Source organism: Miscanthus floridulus, chromosome 10 (assembly GCF_019320115.1).
Source record: "Miscanthus floridulus cultivar M001 chromosome 10, ASM1932011v1, whole genome shotgun sequence".
NCBI classification, from domain to species: domain Eukaryota; kingdom Viridiplantae; phylum Streptophyta; class Magnoliopsida; order Poales; family Poaceae; genus Miscanthus; species Miscanthus floridulus.
In genome coordinates this window covers 4,414,734-4,420,911 of record NC_089589.1, presented here as the reverse complement: position 1 = coordinate 4,420,911, position 6,178 = coordinate 4,414,734, and the positions used below count along the sequence as shown (strand labels likewise).

Sequence of the window (6,178 nt, the reverse complement as noted above, 5' to 3'; positions counted from 1 at the left end):
GAACCAATTCATCCTCTGGCATAGACGGTACATTGTATTGACCGAGTCTTCGCCAACTCCGACTAAAGTTCATCCTCTGGAGCGACCCGTCGAGGATGGGGAGGTATACTCACTGGCCCATGACCATGACCACCACACACTAGAGACTTCTCCACCTTGTACCGAGCAAGGGCATGATGACATGCCACATCCTTCTCCACCTCGTACCGAGCATGGGCATGATGACATGCCACGTCCTTCTCCAGCTCGTACCGAGCAAAGGCATGATGAGATGCAACATCCTTCTCAACAAGCGCAGCCGATACATGAACAACAAGTGTCTCATGAACAGCAATTGCCTCATGAACAGCCGATACGTGAAGAACAAGTGGCCCCTGGAGCAGGTGATGCACAAGTTGACAAGGACGTGCTCGAATGGGAAGCTCGAAACAAAATCCCAATCAAGATAAGGCCATCATATGCGGGCATTAATGACGTCTCGTTGGTGCACAAGTGGATGGCCCATGACCAGTTCAAGCCTAAGAACCAAGTAAAAAAAATCAGAGCACCAGCTTCTGAGGAGGGCACCACTAGCAAACTGCACAAAGGGTTTAACAAGTATCCAGCTGTTGATAACCTCAAATGGTCAAATGATTGCCCGGATAAATATGAAAAAGGAAAGAACTTCCTACCAAACCGAGTCATACAGTGCTTGCCACGTGGAATGAGAAAGTTCCATGATTGGTACTTGCGTGCTCAGATAACAGAACTAGAAATCTTACAAGCATGGATCCCTGCCGGCACATTTGGAGCCCCAGGTGGGCAAATTGTCATTGAGTTTAAGGATATCCAGGCATGCTTCCACCTCGGACGAATGGAAATGAATCTAATTCGCATGTGGTGCCTGTAAGTCCTTGCCCTCTCGATATAATATGAATGTAATATTTTGATTTTGTTGTAACTAACCCGCGCCATGATTTGTAGAATGCAAGCGGACTTTGTGAGAAAGAGGCCAGCTCTGAAACACGGGTATATAGACCCTTCACCTATAGCATCAACAAATTTTAATTACCCTAAAGAGTGAAAACTAGATTGCAAAGAACTAGGAGGTGGAAAGACACTTAAGGAGAAAGAGGACATCAGGAACAAGAAAATATTGGAAGAGTCCCTCAAGGTTGCAGCATACATTGCCCTATGTTTTAAAAATCTCCAACAACACGATACTATATGGAACCATACCACTTCAAGTAAGTTCGACTGTATACTTAGCTTTGTTCAATATACTTTGTTCGATGCAAAAGAGCTTATGTGTTCCTTCTATGACTAAATTCATGCAGCGATCATTGGATTTGCATAGGCGTCTGGCTCTCACATAGCATGGCATAGGTCTTTGATTCAGCGGATTTCCCAGTCGAGACATACAAAGACTTCATAGCAATTGTCAAGACGTATACATATTGACAATCCTCATTTTAGCTACTATGTTTGTATACATACTTGTAAGGTTCAATATGGGATACTAACAAGTTCCATTTGCTAAAACCATTGGAACAGGGCATTCAGGCACTATGTCCAGGAACATAAGGGGAGGCATCATCCAAATAGGAAGGAAAAGTTGTATGTCAAAACTCTATGTGCGGTAAGTGTCATTTACTTTGGTACTCCATATATTACGTGTCTGTCAATAGCATTACTTAACATCTCCATATGCAAAACATATAGTGCCCCAAGCAGAAGCCTAGGAGTCTACATTGTGGATACTACACATGTATTATGATGAGTACCATCGGTGGCTACAACAGAAACCCCAATCTGGTAAGTTTGAACCACTTCGCTTGTAGTATGAAAAGTTCGCATTTGTTGTGATATAGTAAACCTAAACTTGTTCTCTTGTAGTTGGAGAAAGATAAAGACACGAGAAGGAACCCATACAAGGATGACGAGCTCTTAGCGATGGTCGGCGACTTTTGCAACTTCATAATGGACCAGATTGTGTACCATAAAGGCACTTACCATCATCTTCTTTCTGACTTAGGTAGTAATCCTCTATACCAACTCTGGATACTTTGGAACGGTTTGGACTTTGTTGAGACTGATAGGCTAGCCCTAGGCCGTTGATGACAATGTGGACTTGTGGTATGGTTTGGATCAGACTTTGGAACGGTTTGGACTTTGTTTTGCATGTGGACTTGTGGATTTCTTAATGGACTATGTTGTAATGATGGACTTTTGTGAATTATGACTTGTGATGATGTTCTAAATAATGGCCTTGTGTTTGTGGATGTATATATGTATATTTGTGGCGGTCAGATTCGAATTTGAATTATATATATATGTGGTCAGATTTGAATTTGAATTATTTATTTTTTTTGCTGGAAAATCTACTGTAGGGGCGGTTCTTACAGAAGTCCACTACAGGGGCGGCTGATATTACCAGCCACCCCTACAGAGGGCACTGTAGGGGCGGCTGAAAACACCAGCCGTCCCCTACAGAGGGCACTGTAGGGGCGGCTGAGAACACCAGCCGCCCCTACAGAGGGCACTGCAGGGGCGGTCAGGAAACCGCCCCTACAGAGGCACCGTCTGTAGGAACACCATGGGAAGGGCGGCTGGCACAGCCGCCGCCCGCCCCTACAGAGGCTCTAGAGCCGCCCCTACAGTTAACTTCTGTAGTAGTGCGGCGCCCTACGCCGTCCTCGCGGAGTCGCTCCAGCGCTACTTCCTCCACAACCCGCCGTGCTCCGGCGGGAAGAAGAACAGCGGCGAGCCTGTGCAGCCGCCTAGCAGGATGCGCTTCTTTCTCACCCTCCCCATGTTCCGCGCCTACATGGCCGTCAACTTCAGGCTTCCCCTCGAGGTCCTTCGCCTGCTGAACATTGCCGTGTGCGGCGCTTTCTCCTGGCGCCACGACGAGCTCAGCCGCATGCACAGATACGTCATGCATATTGCAGAGCGGTATGCGCCATACTCCTTGTTCAAAGGATGGTAAGGAATTGAACCAGCCGATCAAAGCCTTCTCCTTCTTTACATTTTCTGCATTTTGGGATGCATGCATGGCCGCTGACGACGTACCGGTCTTTGGGTTTGGTCGAAATGAAGCTTCGATGACTCCAACACGGCGAGGCTGAGGGCGGCGATGATGGCAAACAACAACGGGCAAGACAGGAAATATGACGGCTTTGGTTTCGATCCCAAGTGCATAGACTGGGACGACTACTTCTACAGGGTTCACATCCCCGGTGTTATCAAGTACCTGTGTGATTAGTACTTTGTAGAGAGAGAGAGCCACATGTATCTCGTGTGTTTTAATACACAAGTACTGCGTATGTCAGTGTGCGGGTGTTGTGCTGAAAATGTTACTAAGCCAGAGTCTAGAGAGCTGCATTTTGCAGATTCTTTCCCTATTATCTTTTTCATTGTAACATTTGGATGTTTTTAAATGGAAATATTTTAAGAAAAAATATTTGTTTGATTGTGTATTAGCCTCTCCCCCCCCCCCCCCCCCCCCCCCTGGCAAGCAACTGTATTCATTGACAGAAATTCTATTTAGCTATCATCAATAAATTACATATTAAAGCTATTGCAGTCCCTCTTCCTTTCTCCTCACTCCTATCCCACTATTGTGCAACTTTTGGTGATGCCTAATCAAGGTACCTTTCAATCTTTTCTCTTGGTTGGTGAGTCGCACTACTAATGAATAGATTTTTGGAGGCGGACGAATCCGATTTTTGGAAGCCGGGAAGGAGTCGGCCTTGAGAACAGCATTTACATTAATAGATATTTTCGGAGACGGGTGCCTGTCTTCGAAAATAGATTAAAAAACAAAAAAAATTGTGGACAAGGCCGCCGAGTCGATCCACAGGCCATCGAGCCCATCACCGCCAAGTTAGTGCTTCATGTTGAGCTCGTCCTAGGGTGTTCCTAGGAACTTTTAGAGCTAATCTACCAAGGTGCATTGCAAAGAGAGTGCTCATGTGAATCTATAAGTCATTGATGGCTAGGTGGTCCTCATCCAAGTGATGTCTTTGGGTTACTATAGGCTTTGCATGTCCAACATATATCCATAACTCACCAATGCTTGGCCAACAAGTGGTGGTAAGTAAGGTTGGCGTGGAGGTCTTGGAACCCTTCTTGCTGCTAACTTCTTCTCCTTATTTACCACAAAAGCAGGGGGCATACTAGAGCTCTACTAGCTCCACCGAAGCAATGGTGGTGACAGCTTGCGATTAGGGATATGATTGGGGTGTCCTCCTTGGCTTCGTCCTATTTCCTTTCCCTTCCCTCTTCTTCCCCTTCTTCCTTCAAGTGTTCTTAGAGAGAGAGAGGGTGTGGGGAGATGAGAGTGGGAGAGGTGTAGTGAAAGTGAGTGATGTGCTTAGGTGTGGAGATGTGGGACACTGGCTGATGAGTGGGACCAAAGGGAAGTGGAGTTTGATAGCTCAACTCTGCATGGTCCGTGTTCTGGTGGACTATCTAGTATCCCTATCGGACTATTCGTCTAAGCTCGACGCTAACTAATTGGCAAAGTAAATGCTGGCTAGCAACTGTATTCATTGACAGAAATTCTATTTAGCTATCATCAATAAATTACATATTAAAGCTATTGTTGTCCCTTTTCCTTTCTCCTCACTCCTATCCCACTATTGTGCAACTTTTGGTGATGCCAAATCAAGGTACCTTTCAATCTTTTCTCTTGGTTGGTGAGTCGCACTTTGAAATGTCAACGGGGAATTCCCCGTCGAGGGTTACTGCCCCATCCCGGTACCCGCGGGGGCAAATTTCCCCCGTCCCCATCCCCGTGAAGGCTCACTGGGAGCACTTCTTCCCCATCCCCGTCCCCGTTCGGGGATTTAATCCCCGCGGGGATCCCCATCCCCGTCCACAGGCCATGACCTCATCTCCCTCTTGGAGCTGCTACACCACCCGCAAGCGTAGGACCCGCTACGCCGCCTCGGCCCGTCCCCGTTCGCGAAGCACCTCCTGGACGACTTCTTCCGCCTCGCATCGGCGACGTGCGCGCTGCGCCGGTCCGTGCGGGACCTCCCGCGGGTCGTCTCCTTGGCGCGCTGCCGTGGTCCGCCAAGCCCCCGCCCGCCCCGCCCGCCAACCTCCCCGCGGACGCGGCCGCCGCCGTCGCGTCGGCCTCCGCGACGGTGTTCTCCGAGGTGTCCGCGCTCTCCGTCGCCGCCGCCACGGCGCGCATTGAGGTCGAGGCCACCATGCCGTGCTGGATGCTCTCCCCAGCCAGGTTCAGCAGCGCGCCGTCGTCCGCCACGCCGAGACACGTGGTCGTCACCACTAGGACCTCCTTGTCCTCGTCCTCCATGCCGTGCATTTGGTGGGTCGCCGACCTGATGCGATGGATGTCGTGCGCTAAGGTAGGGATTAGGGAGCGGCTCAGCGGTAGTGGCGGCTGGGGGGACGGGGGAGGGGATTGGAAATTTGGGAGCGAATGGAAACTGGAAAGGATAAGGTTAGGGTTACAAATTGCCATATATAGTACACAGGAATTGGGCCTTCTCACATGGGCCTTAAACATTTCGGGTCCCCGCGGTGAACGGGGACTGGGGCATACATACCATCCCCGCCCCCATCATACCCGATGGGGATTATTTTTTCCCCATTTAATTCTCCATGGGGAGAAGATTTGTACCATCCCCGTCCCCTAATGGGTGAATTCCCCGCGGGGAATCGGGGAACGGGGCCCCGTTGACATCTTTAGTCGCACTACTAATGAATAGATTTTTGGAAGCCGGGAAGGAGTCCGCCTTGAGAACAACACTACATTAATAGATATTTTTAGAGACGGGTGCCTGTCTTCGAAAATAGATTAAAAAAATTGTGGACAAGCCCATCGAGTCGGTCCACCGACCATCGAGCCCATCACCGCCAAGTTAGTGCTTCATGTTGAGCTCATCCTATGGTGTTCCTAGGAACTTTTAGAGCTAATCTACCAAGGTGCATTGCAAAGAGAGTGCTCATGTGAATTTATAAGTCATTGATGGCTAGGTGGTCCTCATCCAAGTGATGTCTTTGGGTTGCTCTAGGCTTTGCATGTCCAACATATATCTGTTAGATTGATCTCTAATCCCAAAGTAGGCCCAACGGTCTAGTTGGGCCTTTGATCCATGCCCTTGATCGGGGGAGCCCAGCCCACTATGGCTGGAGGGCCCCTGTCACATGCGCAATAAAAAGAGGT

The 6,178-nt window shown here is 48.8% G+C and overlaps 1 long non-coding RNA gene across 1 annotated transcript; it reads left to right on the top strand.

Moving 5' to 3' along the window:
- Window positions 1-1,500: 1,500 nt before the first annotated feature.
- On the top strand, window positions 1,501-1,931 carry LOC136487414 (uncharacterized). The gene is made up of 3 exons (XR_010767246.1): window positions 1,501-1,618; window positions 1,702-1,794; window positions 1,876-1,931. It is a non-coding gene; the product is annotated as an uncharacterized lncRNA (long non-coding RNA).
- Window positions 1,932-6,178: the final 4,247 nt, after the last annotated feature.